General features: G+C 42.4%; 1 protein-coding gene and 1 long non-coding RNA gene across 3 annotated transcripts in view; one reads left to right on the plus strand and one right to left on the minus strand.

Annotated features, from left to right (window-relative positions):
• Positions 1-5,440, minus strand: part of LOC115506088 — a 231,768-nt gene extending 226,328 nt beyond the window's left edge. Inside the window, exon 1 of the long non-coding RNA XR_004343150.1 lies at positions 5,310-5,440. This is a non-coding gene — a long non-coding RNA (uncharacterized LOC115506088). The remainder of the gene's footprint in view (positions 1-5,309) is intronic.
• A 207-nt stretch (positions 5,441-5,647) lies between these two features.
• The window catches only part of PCMTD1 (protein-L-isoaspartate (D-aspartate) O-methyltransferase domain containing 1), a 69,441-nt gene continuing 54,191 nt past the window's right edge, over positions 5,648-20,897 (plus strand). The window contains exon 1 of one of the 2 annotated variants that reach the window (XM_030304573.1): positions 5,648-5,886. The gene's annotated coding sequence lies outside the window, so the exon portion shown is untranslated. The remainder of the gene's footprint in view (positions 5,887-20,897) is intronic. The other variant, XM_030304576.1, reaches the window with a different exon arrangement.

Consider the following 20,897-nt stretch of genomic DNA (forward strand, 5'->3'; position numbering starts at 1 on the left):
TAGCAGCTAATATCCAAAATATACTTTAAAAACTCATACAACTCAATAGTGAAAAAACCTCAAACAATCCAATTAAAAAAATGGACAGAAGATCTATTATTCCAAAGAAGACATGCAGATAGCCAACAGGTACATGAAAAGATGCTCTACATCACTAATCATCAGGAAAAAACAAATCAAAAGCACAACGAGATGTCACCTTACACCTGAAAAATGGCTATTATGAAGGGGTTTGTAATGAACACAAGACCCCCCCTCAAAAAAAGAAAAGAATGGCTACTAACAAAAAGACCAGAAATAACAAGTGTTAGCAAGGATGTGAAGAAAAGGGAACACTTTACAGTGTTGATAAGAATGTATGTAATTGGTGCAGGCGTTATGGAAAATAGTATGGAGGTTCCTAAAAAAAATTAAAAATAGAAGTACCATATGATTCAGCGATTCCACTTCCGGGTATTTATTCAAAGAAAGTGAAAACAGTAACTTGAAAAGATATATGCACCCCATGTTCATGGCAGCATTACTTACGTTAATGAAGATATGGAAACCAGGTAAGTGTCCACTGATGGATGAATGGATAAAGTAATAGTGGTACATGTGTATAAGCAAATATTATTCAGCCATAAAAAAGAAGGAAATCTTGCCATTTGTGACAACATGGATGGATCTCAAGGGTGTGATGCTAAGTGAAATAAGTCGGACAGAGAAAAACAAATACCCTGTGATCTCTTACATGGGGAATCTAAAAAATGATAAATAAATTAATAGAAAACAAGCTCACAGAGAATACATTGGTGGTAGCTAGAGGTAGAGAGTGGAGGGTGAGAGAAATGGATAAATTGTTTTTTAGTCTAAGTGAGTTGAAAAAAAAAAAGTACTTATGTTATTACTTCCGAATTGTTATTTCATATATTTAAATGTATACAGCAATAAATTACCTAATTCATCAACTTCTTAGACATAGGACATCAAAACATATAAACACAGCATTTAGATAACTCAATTTCTCAAATCATTTCATAAATGAAAATTTTTCTCTTCAATAAGACTCATACTAGTCCTTCTTCCTTTTTTTCACTGAATATCAATTTACGTAGTAATAGAATGGATATTATACATCATTTTAAATACCACTTGGCAAATTTAATATTACATTAGTAATTATAGCGTTTGACAAATGTGAGATAAGTAACCTTAAGACTTCTCAACCTGGATGATCAAATGGATTATCTGTATAGCTCTTTAAGTATAATGACATCTCCCCAGCCAGCAGAAAGAGTTGATGTAGGAATCAATTGTCCATTATAATGGACATACTGTCCATACAATGGACCATTATAATGGACAATTGATTCCTACATCAATACTAAATAGGTTACTTTAACAAATCCTAAAAAAGAAATGAGGCCTAAACCAATTATTTAAATATTGTTGATGTTTTTATGTATACGAGGGATCTCTATATAGAAATAACATATATATACATATATAATGGTTTATAAGTACTACAGAGTAATTCTCTAATTAAAATTCATTCTTAATTGGACATACTCTGGACAAACAAGTTCATTTTTAATATTAAATAGGGCAGGAATTTCTGAAGTATCCCCTTAAAGAATAGGATCAAATGACTTTGGGAAAGTACAATTTTATGTTTAACATTTTAATGGTCAGTGAATTTGAGAGGCTAAGAGCAACTTTTCTGCTTTTCAGTATTTTGCTATGAATACTTTTGGTGGAGGGAGGTGGCTCAACACAGCAAGTCACGTGTATTTACATATTTTGTTAGGTCTCACACAAGTTCTATTCTTTGATGTTCCAAGTTTTCTTTTTTCTATTTTTTCCAAGTTTTCTATTTTCTAAAATTCTATTATAATTTTATATAAACTTTATCACAGCTTTCAAAAACACATTTGGAAATTTCAGAAAATATAGAATAGCTTGAAAAGGCTACAAAAAATATTGGAGTCTGATCAACTTGGCATTTTGGCTAGGTAGTTCCTATGGTGGAAATAAAGAAAATAAACAGTTGCTAAACATGAAGGCCCAATAATGCAGCAGGGGTGCACAATTCTGGGCAACTTCCCAGTATGGAAAGGATTGCTTGGGCAGTCTTTTCAGCCACACCCACAATCACAAATACCATCTTTACATGTGAGGCAACAAAACATCATTGTATTATGACTTCAAGGATTGAGAAAGGCTCATAAAGGAAAAAATATTGGGGTGGGTATAGTTGCAATGAGTATAGTTGCCTTAGAGAGGGATCATAGTAAAGGCACTGGGAATACAAGGAATGGAGTATTTTCACCAAAGAAGCCTATATTTTTACCCAATTTCATACTTATGAGTTATACATATTAAATAAACAACATACTATGTACATTTAATGATTACAACTGATGGTTCTCAAATTTTAGCATTTATCAGAAACGCCCAGAGGATGTATTAAATTAGGGCAGGGTCTCATGAATTTGCACTTCCAGTAAGTTCCCTGATGTTCTGATGCCTCTGATCCCAGATCACATTTTGAGAACCACTAGTTTAAACAAAGTCTTTTTCACTTTTCTTTAGAGAATAGCTACTTTTATCTTGTCATAGGGCTCTTAATCCTTAATTTTGACTATACTGTTGCTCAGGCTGTGAAGCAATCATAAGTGGAATCCCCGACAGTGAGATACCATACAAGGGAGAAATCTTGTGATTTACAAAAGGTGCTAATGGCTATAGACAAAGATATAAATTAGAAGAATCCTTTTAATGGGTCAGCTCTAAGCCTGTTTTCTAGTTCCTCAATTTGTAAATTACATAGCTATTACTTCTCCGGAATGTAGGGGGTTAAGCTTTCTCCTTCATTTTCAAATACTAGTCCTACTCTAGAAAACATTATCATCTTCCCAACAAAATACATTTTTGCTTCTTAAAGTCATCAACATAAGGAAATGTTGATATGTTTTGTTTTTCAAACAGAAAAACAAGTACTGTGAGACTAACCCTCTTTTAGAGAGGAAAAATTTGTTTTTATTGTGTTCTGGGGGGAGGGGTAGCCAGGAGGTGATGGGACTTGTAACTGTCCTGAAAATAGTACAAGGAAATAAAGTTGTAGAACAAAACAGTTCCATATTTAGTAGGATTTAGTGTTGGGTTTTCCCCAGACAGTGCAGGTTAAATGAAAGCTGTAAGGAAATTTTTTCAGGCCTCACAGGCCAGCCTTGGCACGATAAACCAAAACTAAGGCCTATTATGCAACACAGGTGTTTCCAAAACCAGATGATGTGTTAATCTGGGCAACACATGGAGACCTCAAATTCTGAGGCTGAAGAAACACACAGCAACCATGCCATGCCTGTGGGATGGTGAACTCCTAGAAAGGTGACAGTACTTCGTAGGCTGAGTCTCGCTTAATTCAGTAAGTATTTGTTGGATGTCTTCTGCATTCAAGAAACAGAGCATCTCTGACATTACAAGGCCCCTACCTGCCCAGTACTCTGCATTCACAAGTATCCACTTTGGGTATTGTCCACTTAACATTAAAAGCGAAACAACCTGGTATGGAGAATTAAGTTGTTACAGCAAGCGAGGCTTTGCTGTTGCCAGGACCAGACTTGCTACAACAGTGGACCGGGAACTCCAGGAATGCAATGTTTGGGGGTTATCTAAATTCATCCCGGGCTAAATAAATCTCTGAACAATTCTGCATGATGGAGTAACTTAAATTGTCCATTCCACAGACGGAGAGTACCGACATTTCAGCAGACGTTGTACTATCCACTGTTAAGTAATAGCGAACACAGTGGCCATGTGCCCAGACTTTGTGGATTATCAGTCATTCGGAAGACACACGCTCACCAGAAGTAAACTATACATGAAACATGCTCAATGGAGGCATAATCAGAAGTGGTCTAAATGATGTAGATGGCGTGGCACCGTGAGACATGCGTACCACAGAAGATACAGTCGATGGCTTATTTACTGTTCAACTACTAACCCACAAAATACCACTTAGTCCTACTTATTAACAAAGTACTTACTAGTAGTCTTATTAAAAATAATCTGTGGTCAACTTTAAATGTAATAGAGTACGAGGAGAAAGAAAAGGGTCCAGGACCCTGAAAAATGCACAGCAGAATGGGGAAAGTAAATGCACACACGAAGGGGAGAAAAGAGGGGGCAGTCCTAGCAGTTGCTTAACGATTTTAACTATTTTTCTCATAACTCCTACTTAACTTGCTTATGGCAAGATATTTTCACGTGCTAACATTTCTGCCTGGAATAGCAGAAAGCTAATCCTGTAAGACTGTTATATGATCTCACCACAGTCAGGAGTGCGCTGGGACCAGGCCAAGGGCCAAAAAAATCTGTGCAAGGGCTCTAATCTGGACGGCAAGCGAATAGAGATTTTGTAGTTCGGAGCAAAACGCCCCCTGTATTTGCATTCACATCAAACAACACAAAGTTCATTAAAGTAACACCAGGTTGGTGGCTTGATGGCCGACCACCGTAGCAGCAACTTTGCTCTCGTTCGCAACATTTATTTCGCGAGGCCAGCTCTGCCCGGGCTCGCAAGCTCTCCTTTCACGCATAGATTACTTAACGACTTTGTACGCCATCAGCTATGGTGGGAAACAGTAACCAGGGCACCGAGGCCATTCTGATTCACAGGGGGCAACCTACAAAGGTAGGTACCCGAAAACCACTGACGATCTGAAAACCAAAACCGGGCAGAATTCAAACAACGCAAGCCTACTTGGGGGCGGGAGTGGCACACACACGGAGAGACTTGGAAGTAAGAAAGAAAAACCCTGGCACAAAACTCACTGTACTTACGAGGAGACATACTGACTTGCAGGCACACTAAACGTCACTTCGAAGTGTGACCAGCCTGCTTGCTGCCCAGGTTCACGGGGCAGCGTTTTCTCAGCCCTCCGGACCCTCGTCTCCTTTCCCTGTGTCAACTTTCGAACCCCGCTCCCTCAAAACCCTTTCTCTCCGCTTATGCGCTACGGGATGTTTACGCAAGCCACGAGGAACTTGCTTGGCACACGTGTCACCGGTTGTTAAGTGCTCAATTTGCAAAATGATGAACACGTTAGCTGTGGGGGCAAGCCCAACGCCCGAGCCAGGCCGAGAACGCAGGGAAAGGCGCTGGCCCGGCGGCGGAGGCGTTAACACCGGGCGGTGGGGTAACTTCTGGAGCTCTAAGCCGTCACTTTAAGGCGGCACAATCCTGTGGAAAATCCTTGCTCTTCAGACAAACCGGTGAGCACGTTCCGCAAAAGCTTCTGTATAGTTACCCCGCGGGGACGCACCCTCGCATGTGCTCCGACACCTAGACGCCCCGTCCCGAAGCGCGGCGTAATAGAACGGCCTCCCCGAGGGCAGGCCTCCTCCCTCAACTCCAGCGCCGCCGCCGCGGACCGCCTCTCACCTATCCAGCCCCTAGGCGTCCTGACGCTAGGAAGGGGGCGAGGAGGGCGATGCCCTGTTCTCGCGGGATCTCTCTCAACCGGGGCCGTCCCCAAGTCTCCTCAAGACCTCGCGTTGTTTGGGCGTGGGGGCGGAGCAATGCCTGTGGGGGGGAGGGGCGGAGCCGGATGGGGGCGTCCCCGAAGCCTTGTTGACTCCGGCGTCCTCCTGGAGCAGTTCTCGCGCCCCCTGCTCTGCGCATGCCTAGGTTCCCGACGACTCCCGGGGCCGCGACGGTCGGGCTTCCCCAGCCGCGGGTCCGGGCCCCGCCCCTCCTCCGGGCTGCAGCGGCGGCGGCGGCGGCGTTGGCGGCGGTGGTGTGGTGGCGGTGGGGGCGGCGGGCTGCCGTGGAGCCCGCCGAGTCCTAGCGCCTGACCCTGCGCGTCGCTGCGGCGGGCCGGACGGACCGTCTCGCCGCAGGTAACGCCGCTGCCTGCGGACTCGGGGTCGTGCGGGTCGGCGCGTCCCGCGTGCTGGAGTGTGGCGGCGGGTCGGGGAGGTCGGGGGCTGGGGAGTCAAGGGAGGCCGGAGGTTTCGAAGGGGGCCGGGAGGTTGGGGGTCGGGGTCGGCAGGGTCGCAGGGGCCGGGAGTCGAGGGCGGTCGAGGGCGTCTGGAGGGGTCGAAGGGTATGGGAGGTCCGGGCGGATGGTCCTTGGGCTCTGACCCGGGCTCGGGGACCAGGACTCCCTGACGCTGCGGTCCCAAGACACCCACGGGCCCCTTCAAGGCCTTTTCAGTTCCACCCCGTGACTTTCTGTTGTTGTTTTGATTTGGAAGGAAGAGGATCCAGCCTACGTAGGCTCGGGGAAGCCTTGGGGGTTGAGGCTGGGAAGGGATTTACGAGGCTAGAGCGGGCGCTAACATTTTCTTACTTTCTGGGTTTTTTTGTTTGTTTGAGCGTTTACTACCGTTCAAGTGTGGTGCCCGTTTTTTAGGGCGTTTCGAACACTGACGTAGAGAGGAGCCCTGAGTAGAACCAGCGGGAGTAATCTTGCAAATGCAAGATTTTTTTTTTTTTAACTTCTAGTACTGTATTTTTGTAGGTCTTTTTTTTTTTTTTAAACTGAGAAGTCATAACTATGTTTTGAAAATTACACATTAGAAGTATTTGGGTACGGAGGAGAAAGTACAGTTTTACCAGTGGCTATTTTCTCCCGGTTATTTTTTTAATTAACAAAATTACTACGTGCTCTTTAAGAAAAAAAGCAGCTAAACAATGAAGACGTCTGCTCCCCACCCCCTACCCCCCATTTTCCCCTCTTACTACCCAGGGTAACCAGTCTACAAGTGTGGTGTTTAGCCATTCAGGATTTTTCTATGCATGTAAGTATGTTTTAAGAAGAAAATTGGGATCATCCACAGTATATATGCTTTTTATTGGCCAAGGGTACTCACATTTAGTCCTCCATTTTATTACATACCTCATTCTTTGTAAAAGCTACATAGCTATGTTGGTTTTTTAATGCTGAACGTTGTATCCAGTTTTTCTGTAACGTTTCAACTATTATTAAGTAGCTTTTAACAAGGGTTACAAGCTGTTATTTTGAAACAAATGTGGTAAAACTTCAAGATTGTCTAAGGCCAGATGGGGATACTTACATATTAGGCAAGTTAAGTAATATGTTTACACAGAGCTTATGGTAGCTTACATGAAGCTTGGATGACTCCATAAAGCAGGTTTCTAAAGTAGTTTCTTTTTTGTTTTTTGGTACGTGCATTTTTCAAGGTAGATTTAAATTCCGTATGGTCAGTTGAGAATAAATTCAGTTCCTTAAACTTGAACCTGCTCATGTGAAGAAAAAGTAAAAGGTAGAAAGCCAGTGGCCTAGAAGTTTGCATTTCAAAACAGATTAAAAAAAAACAAAACCTCCCATCAGCCAGGGACTAAATATTTTGATACTTGACCCTAGGGAGTGAGCTGTAAGTGAAACGGTGATACTACACTGTTCGCTATTAAATAAGACAGAAAGCTGGGAAATTGTCACATTTTGTATTTCTGTGTGCAGAAGTGCTGGAGGCCGTGTTGATCTAATCACTGGCATGTATTTATTAACAATGCACTGTGTGTTCATCCTCTTGCTGGCTTCCAGGGAAAACATAGAACTGAATAAGATCATCGCGAAGAAGTCTGGTTCTAAAAGCATGCATATGTCCTGAAATCTTAGGCCCAAGTGTATACTTTTTGGGGGAGCTGTGGCTCAAAAGGAGCCAAAACATCTATGGCATTTTAGTTACAGTTGCTGGTAATAATATGCTTTTTCTTTTTTATTTCTAACAACATAGGTGGCATTCTCTCCAGTCTGAGGATTAATAAACAGGCTCTGATAGATTAACTTAACTGCTCAAGATCTCATCACCTTTTTAGTGGTGGTGGCTGCGTTAGATTCAGGATGAAGCCAAGAACCTGTGTTTTCTTCTCTGCTGTGTTGCCTTTCATTAACGAACAGTGTCTTACAAAATTGTTGAGCTTAGAGTGTTTCCCTCTCTTTGTGCTTAGAGATGTTCCTTACAAAATAGAGACACGAGTATAATCATATGCATTCAAAAATAGCCTAAAAATATTATGAAACTCTGGTATCCTTTTAGATGAGGTTTCTGGTGCTGTGTTATTAAAATATACCTTGAGCTGGTGTCATTAAGAAGGTGAAGGATTGTGTTATTTTAGTCACTCTGATGCCATGCTAAATTTGGGTATCATAGTAAATTGTAGTTATTGCAGGTGTCTTCTTAAAAACTTGGATGGGTAACCTCATATAGGTTAACATTTTTATGAATTATAAACTACTAAGATAAAAAGAGTACAAAGAAGGCCCTAAAAATGATCTCATTTTTAGTATTTTGTGGTTTCTCAAAAGCTCATCATGACAATTTAATAAAGTGTAGGTCCTAATATTTTGGTATATAGTACGTGTTTTGGTTTCCTCGCATATGTCACACAGTTGCATTTTAAAGAAATACGGCAGAAACTGAAGTTAATAAAGTATGATCAGTTGTAACATGTATTTGAGAAGAAACCCACATATGGGAAAACATTTGAGCTTTTATTTCTTGGTGATTGCTAAGGATGGTAACTGGATTCATATCTAAATGGCAGATCTGCTCTTGATTATCTCTTGGACAACTTAACACTGAATGCGAGTAGGTTTTATAGTTGTGGGATACAAAAATATGTCAGCACCAGAAAGATGTCTTTAGAGTGTGTTAAGACCTATTGACTTTTCAGCTGTTGAAGGGTGGGGAATACAATGCTGCATGTGTGTATTTTCAAAAATTAATAGATCTTATTGCTGATGGAAAGAAATAGAAAGTTTATTTTGCAGTTTAGCCTGAAGTCTTTTTTTGGAGACACACATTCATGTGTCTCCCCCCCCCCCCCCCCCCATCAAGAAACAATGTAGGTCCTATTAATGATAACAAGAGAAGCGTTAGGTAGGATCCAGAGTTTAAAATGTAGTTGGGTTTTAAAAACTGTTTAAATCAACTATTGTGGAATTTCACAGAGGATTGTTGTTCCCTCAATGTTCTGTTTCTGGGGAGAAACTAGTTAAGATGAAAGAGAAGCCAAAATAGAAGGGAAAAAACCTGGGAATTGGCTGTCTCAAGTAGACAGAGGGAGAGGGGTTTCCTGAAATCGTGGGTAATCAGTAGAGTCAAATGTGTGGATGGATGTCAAGGAAGATGAGGACTTAAAAGTTACACTTTTTTGAGCTTGGAGATACTGGAAAATTATCTAATTATAATTATACTGTGTTAGCTGTGTCTTGCTGGGGTTTGAGTTGGAATAATTAACACTTTTCAGTCACTTGCAGGCTCTTAGAACCTGTAATAATCACATCATCATAAGTCAGTTTGTAATCTCAGTTCTACGAGCATCTGAAGAGCTGTGGAATGCACAGTGCTGGCAAGGCTTTGTCTTCTCTGTAACTTGCACAAGCCAGCATCTCAGACTTGTGCCTTCGTGTGGCCTTTGTGCATTTTCTCATCCCACTTCTCTGCAAGTGTTACTTTAGATTGAGTTCACAGCTCCGTTTTTAGAGTTGTCTTTTCTCTTTTCCAGTCGCACGCACACCCATGGTTTCCACTGTTCATTCCCTCCCCTGCTGAAGTCCCAGTGTACACTGCCAGCCTCATTTTCTTTCCTAAGCTTCACACCTGCCTTCTGTTCTTGATAAACTCTGTAAGTAACTCTCATTTTGTGATCTGGAACCAGAAGATTCAGAATTAAACTGCGTTCTTTACACATTGAACCTTCCCCTCATTTTCTTGTGTATTTTAATGGTCTTACCGCTTTCTTAGTCACGTAGGCTTAAAATCAAAGGTTACCTTTGATTCTTCATTCTCTCTCTGTCACACAAATTCTTTGTACTTCTATTGCGTTACGGTTCAGAAATCAGGTTCTCCTGCTGCTTTTCCATTTTCTCAGCAACAGAATACTTTTAATCCCTTTGCCTCAACTGCCATTAATAGGAGACATCCCTGATCTCAGGTTTTGCCATTCATCGTGCATACTGCTGTCAAATTAGTTGTCCTAAAGGCAATCCTGATCACGTCCCCCCCCCCCCCCCAACAGAAGCAAACAAAACAAAACACACTTCTTGAATGTTTCTTAGGCCAGCCTTTGTCCTTAATGCTTTGTTCTCATTTGGTCGTCCTAGTAGTTTTCTGTTGCAGATACTACTTTCCTCCTCTACAGATGAAGAAATTTAGACCTCGCAAGCCTGGAAGGTTGCTAGTTGGTAGAAGAGGTGGAGTTCGAATCCCGAACGTGTCTTCCAGCTGTTCCTCCCCAGAGTGGCTACTGATCAACTCTAGAGTGAAGTTCTTGTTCCTTAGGTTTGCCTTACAGGTCTCAGCGCGCTTTTTGGAATTTAACTCTTGTTTTATTCAAACTTGTGTTTGCATTCTTTCTGTAAGAGAAAGAATGTAAACTCTCTTGGTTTCTCACGCATTTCCACTTGGAATTTTCTCCCTCTAGTATCTCTGCCTTCTGAAGTCCTTCAAGTAAAAAGGCTAGCAGATAACAGCTTATTTCCTCTTTTCTGTCTTCGGGGTGGTAAGGTCTCCCCTTACTCGTGTAGTTGCTTAACCTCTTGATAATCACTTTCTCTTCTGAATTTGTATTTGAGTAGTCTAACAGTTGTAACTGGATTATAAAATCCTGAAAGCAGAAACCGTGTCTTACTGTTGTATTTCCCAGGGGATGTTCAGGAGCTACATGTGGACGAATATGAAAATGATCACTAGTCATCTGCTCCTTTAATGGCATTTAAGTAGGGTTTGATTTTAGTTACTAGATGACACAAACAGTAGTTTACTGGAGTTTTTAATTGTGTGTATATATATGACAAAACCAGATTTTCTTGTTATAGGCTATCAAACCAGTTCTTTGTTTCCAGCTTGATTATGATAATCCTTATTGAGTATGACAATTGGTTATGATAATTGTGATAAGTTTATTTTTAAAAATGCTGTTTTGTTTTTCTGTATGCATATGTGAGTTCATTGTATATAAAAGTTCTTAAAATTAATGGTTTGACATTTGAATTCTTTTCTATGCTATTAGACAGATTTTCAAATGAGCTGTAATATTCTCATAATTCTTTGGCCTCAGCTGCTTCTCTGCTTATATGGATATGAAAGGCAGAATAAAACTTTCCCTATACTGCAGTGTCATTTTCTTCCTTTTGGTGATATCGGGACTCTCCCCAGCTGTACGATTAGCTGAAATGTCCTCCACAAATTACACATAACTCTTTGCTTCCTAAAAAGTTCGCGTGAAATTTCAGACTTATTTGAACCCATCAAGGTTAATGGTTACCATGCAGAATTTACAATTTTATATTTCTCCGGTATCTGTCTTTGCGTCCCATATCGTGTTACAGTTTAGTAACTTATTAAGTAATTATTGCTTCATTAAATAATAACAAGGTGGGATATCTTGGTGATGGTGTTGGGGGAGACATTTGGGGTTTCTTTGGGGATGCTGAATGCATGATTATAAAGGAGTGAGGTTGATTCTCAAGCTAATCAATTTGCCAGTCTGTCTGCTGTCAACTTTCTAAAGTGTTCACAGCAACCACAAATGCTCTGGAAATAAAAGTTACAAGCAAGTTTAAAAATAATTCATCGACTTTAAAATTAGGTAATATAGTCACATGGTTCAAATTTCAAGTGTACAAAAAGTTTTCTAAACTGGAAATGTCTCCTCCTCAGCCTTCTGCTTTCCCCAGTGGGACGTAGCCATTCAACTCTGGCATGATGTGAAAGTAAGAGTTTACTTGTATGCAAGTAAATGTGAATAAATACTCTTTCTCTTTACATAAAGATGAGGTACACTGCACGTGGTTTTTCACTGAATTTATCACTCATTCCATATCAGTAGGTAAAAAGCTTTATTCTTTAAAAATATGTTTTGCAACCTCAAAGTATTTGCCCTCTATAGTCACATATACAGATTGTGTATGTAATAATTTAACTATATTTTCTCTTGGTGGGCATTTAGATGGTTTTCAGTTGTTTACTGCTATACCCCTTGAAGCAACAATTCGAAGGAAGAGAAGGAAAAAGTAGTAGCTTTTTCCTTGTAGGGGAAAATAAAGCTTGAAAGCTGAAATGGATGTTTCATGGTGGGGAATGAAATGGCTATCTTTTCTGCCCTGGATGATTAATGGCTAAGTGAATGGAGAGAAGGCAAAAAGGACAGTTCGTGCAAAAATGCTTGCTGGAGTTCATCGTCGACTGTTGAATTGGTAGAGTAGGGACAGCAGTCCTGATGGGTAGTTCCCAGGACTAGTTGTGTGCCCTGGGCAAAGGTCAGCCCCGGATGTGTTTGGAAGTGCTGAGAAGTAATCCTCGATACCTAGAAACTGGTCTCTGGGACTGTGGCCTTTAACAATATACTTAAAATAGATCGGAAAGCCATTCAGGTGATGAACTAAATTCCCTGTGTATCATCTAGAAGGAAATCTCATGGCCTGCAATGCAGTCTATTTCATGTGGTCGTTAGGTTTTTTCCTTTATTGTATTATTATTGCGTGTTCCAAGATCAGATTTGAACTACTAAAATGAATGAAATTAAAAGAAAATTTCCTTCTTCAGTGAGCCTCCCCCCTTCCACATCTATTCCTCTTAGGTTGCTTGGGCAATGGTTTTCTTAATAGTGTGGTGTGAATCCTTTCAGATTTATAAACGGAAAGGACACATTCATACATTTTAAGAATGTCAGAATCCTGTTGAATAACAAATGGTAAGAATGATAAAAGTCACAATTGAGTGAAATAAGTGAATAAGGTGATGATGGGATACAAGGTAAACAGTGAATGCCCTTTGATTCTTTCAGACCGAGGGTGCTATAAACACAGAGCACTGTCCTGTGACGTGTAGCGACTGCTTAGGTTCTGTGGCCGCTCTATCAGGTTACCCCTGACAGGTCGTGGTTTTTTTTTTTTTTAATGTTTATTTCCAAAGGGGAGAGAGACAGAGTGTGAGTGGAGGAGGGGCAGGGAGAGAGAGGCACGCGTGCGCACGCGCGCGCACACACACACACACACACACACACACACACACAGTATCCGAAGCAGGCTCCAGGCTCTGAGCTGTCAGCACAGACCCGACGTGGGGCTTGAACTCACCAACTGAGATCATGACCTGAGCCGAAGTCAGATGCTCAACCGACTGAGCCACCCAGGCGCCCCCTGACAGGTCGTTTAAGTTGTGTAGCCTGTGACTTTTATTTTTTTAAAGTACTACCATATGGCTTACTGAACAGTGATGTATTTTCTTTGTCATTTTGCAGTCATTCTGTCTTAAATGTGGGATTTGAGTGTTCTGATTGGCATTAAAAAATTAGGTTTTAGATGTTTGATAGAGTGGTCTTTTCACAGTGGTCCTGCATATGGTTTAGGTTTTTAGAACAGTGGTTCATTTGCACTGACTTATTTCTGTACACCTGTGATTCTCTTTGGTCACCTAACCTGCACTTTACTAATCATTGTAGAAATAATAAGTAAAAGATGGCTTGTTTTCACTTTTTTCTCCATATAACAGCAGTAGGAATTCACTGTAGAAAACCCAGAAAATACAGATAAAGAAGCAAAGGATTGTCAGGAGTTTACCACCCTGGGATGGTATATCCTGTAGTTAATTCTGAGAGATTTCTATGTTACTGAGAATACAAACTAGAAAAGCCCAGCTTTATAAATCATGCTACCACATGAGGCAGATAGATTGGGTGATGGAAGTGTGGAAAATGTGTTTTGAGTTTTCTCCCATCTGGATTCTTCACTGGGTAACCAAGGCTGCGGTAGGCCCTCCGCTTTGTCGATTTGTGCACATGTCCTGTCCATCGCGAGGTTGGTCCTCTGTTGGTGATGGGAGAGCTACGCGCCTCACTCAGCTTTTGTTCTGCTTACGTGTCATTGTGTTTCAGTAGTCCATCTTTGAAATACTGGAATCCTTTGAAGTACCTCTAGAATGAGTACCTTTCAGTTGTCTGTAATCTTGTTACTCTCAGTCGTGTTAGACAAAAAACATTTTACTAATTTAAATAATGTCCATTATTTCATTTGATTCTTAAAACTGAGGCATAGTCCATAGGAAGGGTAATGGGCACTGGTGAGGTTAACAGTGTTAAGGTAAAGGCCAGGAGCTCAGACCTTCATAAATGTTTGATTCTCTGTTTTTTTCTCACTGTTCACCCCAAGTTTGTTCTAAAGTTCCGTGTCTACCTGCTTCCTTTTATGTCCATTACTACTCTCTGTTGTGTAGAACATTATTAAAATCAAGTCCTGCTCCTGAACGTCTCCATATTTTTTGTCTAGTGTGTCTTTCCATTCGTTTTTAGTGAGACACAGAAAACATTTACCTGCAGGCAGTCTGTTTTTAAAAGGTTGCTGCTCCCTCTTGAGGTCAGTCTGGAATCATACTACAGTAAAAAATAAATTGTTGGGGTGGCTCAGTCGGTTGAGCGTCCGACTTCGGCTCAGGTCATCATCTCGCGAGATCTCGCATGATCTCGCGTGAGTTCGAGCCCCGCGTCGGGCTCTGGGCTGACGGCCCGGAGCCTGGAGCCTGTTTCCGGTTCTGTGTCTCCCTCTCCCTCTGCCCCTCCCCCGTTCGTGCTCTGTCTCTCTCTGTCCCAAAAATAAATAAACGTTGAAAAAAAAAATAGTTTATTTTTATTTTTAAAATTGTTTAACGTTTATTTATTTTTGAGAGAGAGAGAAAGCGCTAGCAGGAGAGGGCAAGAAAGAGGGAGACAGGATCCGAAGCAGGCTCCGCGCAGTGAGCGCAGAGCCAGAAGCGGGGCTCGAACCCACAAACTGTGAGATCATGACCTGAGCTGAAATCAAGAGTTGGCCACCTAACCAACTGAGCCACCCAAGGCGACCCCCAAAGTTTTTTTAAAATTAAGTATACGCCAACTTGGTGAACTTCTTGTTCTTTTTAAAATACTTACTTTGAGGGGCGCCTGGGTGGCTCAGTCCGTTGAGCGTCCAACTTCGGCTCAGGTCATGATCTCACAGCTCGTGAGTGTGAGCCCCATGTCAGGCTCTGTGCTGACAGCTCGGAGCCCTGGAGCCTGCTTCAGATGCTGTGCCTCCCTCTCTCTCTGCCCCAACCCACTCGCATTCTGTCTCTGTCTCTCTCAAAAATAAACATTACAAATTAAAATAAAATACTTTGAGACACGGAGCGTGTGCCTAAGAGAGAGAGTGGGGGAGGGGCACAGAGAGAGGGAGAGCGAAAATCCCGAGCAGGACCCACATCCAGCACAGAGCCTGAACCTGGGCTCACAAACCGAGATCATGACCTGAGCCGAAATCAAGAGTTGGACTCCTAACTGACTGAGCCACCCAGGCGCCCAGTACTCCGTTAAAATATGACAGTTTTGAATCTGCTACAAATCTTGGCAGGTACCAACAGCTAAGAAAAGATGTATATGTTGTACAGGGTCTTACTCATGCTGAACTGAATTTTTGTAAGCGCTCAGTGAATCTGCATAGTAGCTCTCCATAATTCTAAAAGTAAGGTCAGGAATTAAGCAGTCCTGTGCCCTAAGAGGTTTTTAAGCTTGAGCTTATATTTAGGCACACTTTTTCCCAGTGGTGTATTAGAAACACTGCAAGTTTTTTGTAGTGCTGTGTTCAAGGGTTAGGATTAGGCATAGATTTTCTAAGAGAAAAATGATTACATGGCTTAATAATAACCAAACAGTTGATGGTTTTATTTTTTGCAGTTTTTCCAGTTGGTACTTCAAATTGAATTTCAGGGTCTCTATGAGGTTCTTTTACTAAAAATTAGTCTGTGGTATAGTTATTGTTGATTCAGTTGGAGGATTTGTGACCATGCATTAAGAGAAAATGAATTCCATGGGGCGCCTGGGTGGCTCGCCGGTTATAAGCATCTGGCTTCGGCTCAGGTCATGGTCTCGCGGTCCGTGGTGCATTCTAGCCCTACATCAGGCTCTGTGCTGACAGCTCATAGCCTGGAGCCCGCTTCAGATTCTGTGTCTCCCTCCGACCCTCTGCTGCTTGCACTCTGTCTCTCTCTCTCTCTCAAAAATAAATGTTAAAAAAAAAAGAGAAAATGAATTCCAAGTTCTGTCCAGGGATACGAGCATGTGTCTTTGCACTGATTATTCTTGCGATCTCTTATTTCCTTTCCTGTATCTCGGGGGGAAAATAGGATAGGTGACAGTGGACTTGGGTTACATATTACACATTTAAGTTGGGTTTGTTTGATTCCCTGTGGAGCAGTACTCTGCTGGAGATAGAGGGTAAATAAAATCTGGGGAGTGTATGTAGTAGACAAGTAATGTCCTTCCCCCGCCCCCCCCCCCCAAAGAGGTTCATGTTTTAATTTCTGGAATCTGAATATGTTAATTTCTATGGCAAAGGGAAATTAAAGTTGCCAATCCCCTGACCTTTGAGTTAGGAAGACTATGCTGGATTTTCCTGATGGGCTTGGCGTAACCACAAGGTTCCTGGTGGGAAGTGAGGACAGGAGGCGGAGCGAGGAGGACTCCGCCTGATGTTGCTGGCTTTTCAAGATTCAGCAAAGGGTCGTGAGCCAAAGAAGTAGGTGGATATTAGACCCTCGAAATGCAAGAGAACAAACCCTCTTAAAGCTTCCGGGAAGGAATCCAGCCCTGCTGGCACCATCATCTTAGCCCTGCGAGACCAGTGTCAGACTGTTGACCTCTAGAACTGTAATGTAGTGAAGTTGTGTGGATTTAAGTCACTGATGTTTGTGGTGGTGTGTTGGGGCAATGGTAGGAAAGTAAGGTAGGTACGTAGATAGCATTTGCTGTCTTAGGGAAATGACTGCTAAGCAGTCCCTTCTGCCAATAAAACACGACGATGACCCTCATAAAACTGATAAAACTAGTGCTACTGGGATTTTGTTCTTTTGTGTGTCGTTTTTTGAGAGCGCTGAAGGGAGTGAGCGCCAAAGGGAGGGGTGGAGGGAGAGGGAGAGAGAGGATCTTAAGCAGGCTCCACTCCTAGCACGGAGCTTCACGTGGGGCTCTATTCCATGAAGTCATGACCAGAGCAGAAATCAGGAGTTGGATGCTTGACTGACTCAGCCACCCGGGCGCCCCAGTGCTAGTGGGTTTAAATGGTGGTGGCCTCGAGCCCCTGCCAAGTGGATTTCCTCTCATTTTTGCAGCTTCCTGGAGGCACCTCTGAATTTCTGGAGCTGCTTCTTTTCTTTAACGATAAAGTTGCTATACTGGGCAAGTGGGTCAGAATGGTGTGCAGGATGCTAGTGAAGTTGGGAGAACCGCAGGCATGAAGACCAACTGGAAGTTAGTTTCAGTACTCTAGCTAACATTAATAAGGATAATGACAGAATAGCATTCTCACTAAAGAGGAGTATGAGTAATTGAAAAAATTGTTAGTTTGAGAGGTGAGGGACTAGAAGGTTTTGGGTTCACACACAATTTGGAGTGATGGCAGGAACCCCATCCCCTGTGAAATTAATCTGGAAACTTCTTAGATGCACTGTGAAATTTGTGCTAAAGACGAGGAGGATTTTGATTGAGTCAGCAGGGTAGCGGAAAGGAGAAATACGTACCTGCCCTAGAATCCCTGAGGCAGTTATGTTGGAGAAAGGCAGAAGCAAAATCAACAGCCATGACATTGTTTTTCTGGCAGACGAGAGTCTGGGATCCTTGTCAGTTTGCTATGTGGAGTCTTTCCAGTTGGGAGGCAAGAGTCTTGTACTTGAAGAAGTTGTACATGTGCTTTGTTTTCAGTAGAAAGGAAAGACTATCCCTGCGCATTCACTGTAAATACATAAATTTCTACCCTAGGCTTGCCAGCTGTAAAACATGTTTGGAGAGATTAGAGTAAGGTAGTGGGATAAGACAGATTCTTACCAATTACTGTTTTTGAAAGTATTTTTGTTCCTCGAAAACACAAGTACGTCCCAACCCAGCACTCCTTAAAATAAAACAAATGCCCTATAGAAACGTAAGGCTGTCTTTCTGGCAGTTACCTCTTCTTCGCTGGTCAGTGCGTTTTAGCACAGTAGCACGGTGTGCGTGGCTTGTTTAGTGTCATTTACTGTTGATTTCTTCCAAAATTGTCTTCTGCTAAATGAGTGATACAACAAATCTGTTGAATTCTTTAGTGCCTGCTTATATCTTTAGTTTTCCCTCTACGGTTTTCCAACTCTGGGACTGTTTTATTCCAAGAAATATTTTTTGATGCTCTTTTCTTTCCTTTTGAAACGCCACTTACAAGAAGAAGTAACCTTTACCATTGCTTATCCCTGGCGTTTGTTTCAAGAATTTGGCTTTGCTGTTAACCTGCTCCTTTATTTCTCTGTGGGTTTCTATTTTTGGCTTACCTAACATGCATACATGAAATTGAATGAGTTTTTCAGTGGTTGATTTTGTCCTTTTCCAAGTGTGCTAATAATCATTGAAATCTATAGGGGGGAAATGGGCACCGGAAAGGTCACGTGCTGCATTTAACGAGCTCATGTTTAAGCTGACTCCCAGATGCAGCCACTAAGCCATCCTCCCATCTAAAATTTTGACCACGATGGATTTCCTGGGCAGGAGTGTAAGATGGCGGAATTGGCAACTGCCCTCAGTGCTCTTAGTCACTTGGCTCTCTGACGTTCCTCTGGGATCAGGAGGGACAGCTCTTGCAGCACGGAAAAGCTGGTGACAGGTGTTTAACATTTTGCCGTGAAACTAAAACTCAGAGAGTTGGAAGTTAAAAAAACAACCAAGAATGTTTGCGGGAGATAGCAATTTAAGTCACACGCAAGGGACTGTGGATGTCTGGCTGCAAAGTTTCAGGCTGTTGTATTGTCGGTTCATTTTATTGCCTGTCTGCTTGTTCTCCGTCGCCTCACTGACCTGACTGTAGTCTCCATGGTTGTCAGCATTGTATCAGTCTAGTCCAAACAGGCCGGAGAAACCACACAGGGTGATACGAACAGGGAAAGTTCAATGTAGAGAAGTGTAGAGAAACATTAACAGAATTGACTGGTCAGCAGAAAGAGAGCTCTAAAGAATATGGAAATAGAAGGATTCGCCTCTGCCCCTAAGGGCCATATTTAAGCACCCAAGGAAGAGGCCCACCCAGGGCTGAGATCCAGACTTCGTTGAGAGAGAATGTGGCTCATTGGGTGGCAGAGAAGTTGCTCTGGTGCCTCCTTAATGGATTTTATAGAAATCTGCTTTCCGGGTACCAGCGAAAGATGTTCACAGAGAGGTGTTTTCCCAGAGGCTGTCTTCGACCAACCACCCAGGGGAGGGCGCTGGGGGAAGCCACTGGCTGTTAACCCGCAAGCACCGCAGAAGCCTGCCGAACAGTGCACCGGACCTAGAAGCAAAGCCCTTTTTTCGTGCAGAGTCCGGCACCATCCGCTCGTGCTCGGCCAGACATTACCCGTCAGTGGGAATTGATGCAGGAAATAGAATTTTTTTTCTATTTTCAATTGAATGAATTTGACATATGACACTGTATAAATTTAATATGTGTGATGTGTCACTGTGATACATTCATACCTTATGGTTGCCTTTGTAGCAATATTTTTCTTTTAATGTGTTTGGTTTTTTGTTGTTTTTTTTTTGTTTGTTTGTTTTTTTTGTTTTTTTTTGAGAGATAGAGCATGAGCAGGGGAGGGGCAAAGAGAGAGGGAGACACAGGATCTGAAGCAGGCTCCAGGCTCTTAGCTGTCAGCACAGGGCCCGACGCAGGGCTCGAACCCACCAGCTGTGAGATCATGACCTGATCCAAAGTTGCCACTCAAGCAACTGAGCCACCCAGGCAACCTGCCTCGAGCTATATTTATCACATGACATAATTACAGTTCAGTATTGTCTGTATTCATTACGCTGTGCGTTAGATCTCTGTAACTTACTAACTGCTCGTTGCATGTTTGTACTCTCAAACCCCATCAGTTTTACCCCCTGGTAACCATGATTTTACCCTCTGGAAGTAGAATATTCTTCTTTTTAATTTTTTTAAGTAGGCTTCATGTCCACTGTGGAGCCCAGTGTGGGGCTTGAACTCACAACCCTGCGATCAAGACCTGAGCTGAGATCAAGAGTCAGATACTTAAGGGACTGAGCCACCCAGGCGCCCCAGAAAATTTTTGATTTATACTTCATCTCTCTCTGGTGGAATCAGGGCAATTAACTGCTGCTGCTCTTAAAACCTCTCTCCATTGCTTTTCTTCCCTGTGCCATTCTAAACATTTCTCCCAGCTGAAATGATGGCAGACACCTTTTGACAAAAAGGCCAGTTCCTATTTTTATATTTTGTTCCCAGTCAGCTGGTCTTGACTGTTTCTCGTTTGCCTGTATTCTCTCACATTTAAATATCAAAAAGCAGTCCTAGTCCCTGGACCAAATATTTGAGCACTGCTTCTCTCTTTTTACTACCTTGACTCAAAAATTAGCTCTGTCTACACCTTAAGGAAGGACTCTACGCTTCTTCCCTGGCTTACTTTAACACTATGGGGGTTTTGTTGTTTTAAAACCAGAGAAAGGCTTGTTATCTCAGAAAAGGCGTCACTTTTTGAGCTTTTGTTGTATGATGTACTGGAAAGAAACTTGGAGTCTTGAATTCTTGGAGCCTTGAATTCTGTCACAGTGGCCTTGAGCAAGTAGTTTTGTCCTGTGCATGACTGGGTGAACTTGATACTTTCAGGAGTTTTTTTTTTTTTTTTTTTTTTTTTTTTTTCAACGTTTATTTATTTTTGGGACAGAGAGAGACAGAGCATGAACGGGGGAGGGGCAGAGAGAGAGGGAGACACAGAATCGGAAACAGGCTCCAGGCTCCGAGCCATCAGCCCAGAGCCCGACGCGGGGCTCGAACTCACGGACCGCGAGATCGTGACCTGGCTGAAGTCGGACGCTTAACCGACTGCGCCACCCAGGCGCCCCTCAGGAGTTTTCTTCTTTA

The sequence above is a fragment of the Lynx canadensis genome, chromosome F2 (assembly GCF_007474595.2).
Source record: "Lynx canadensis isolate LIC74 chromosome F2, mLynCan4.pri.v2, whole genome shotgun sequence".
Lineage (NCBI taxonomy): Eukaryota > Metazoa > Chordata > Mammalia > Carnivora > Felidae > Lynx > Lynx canadensis.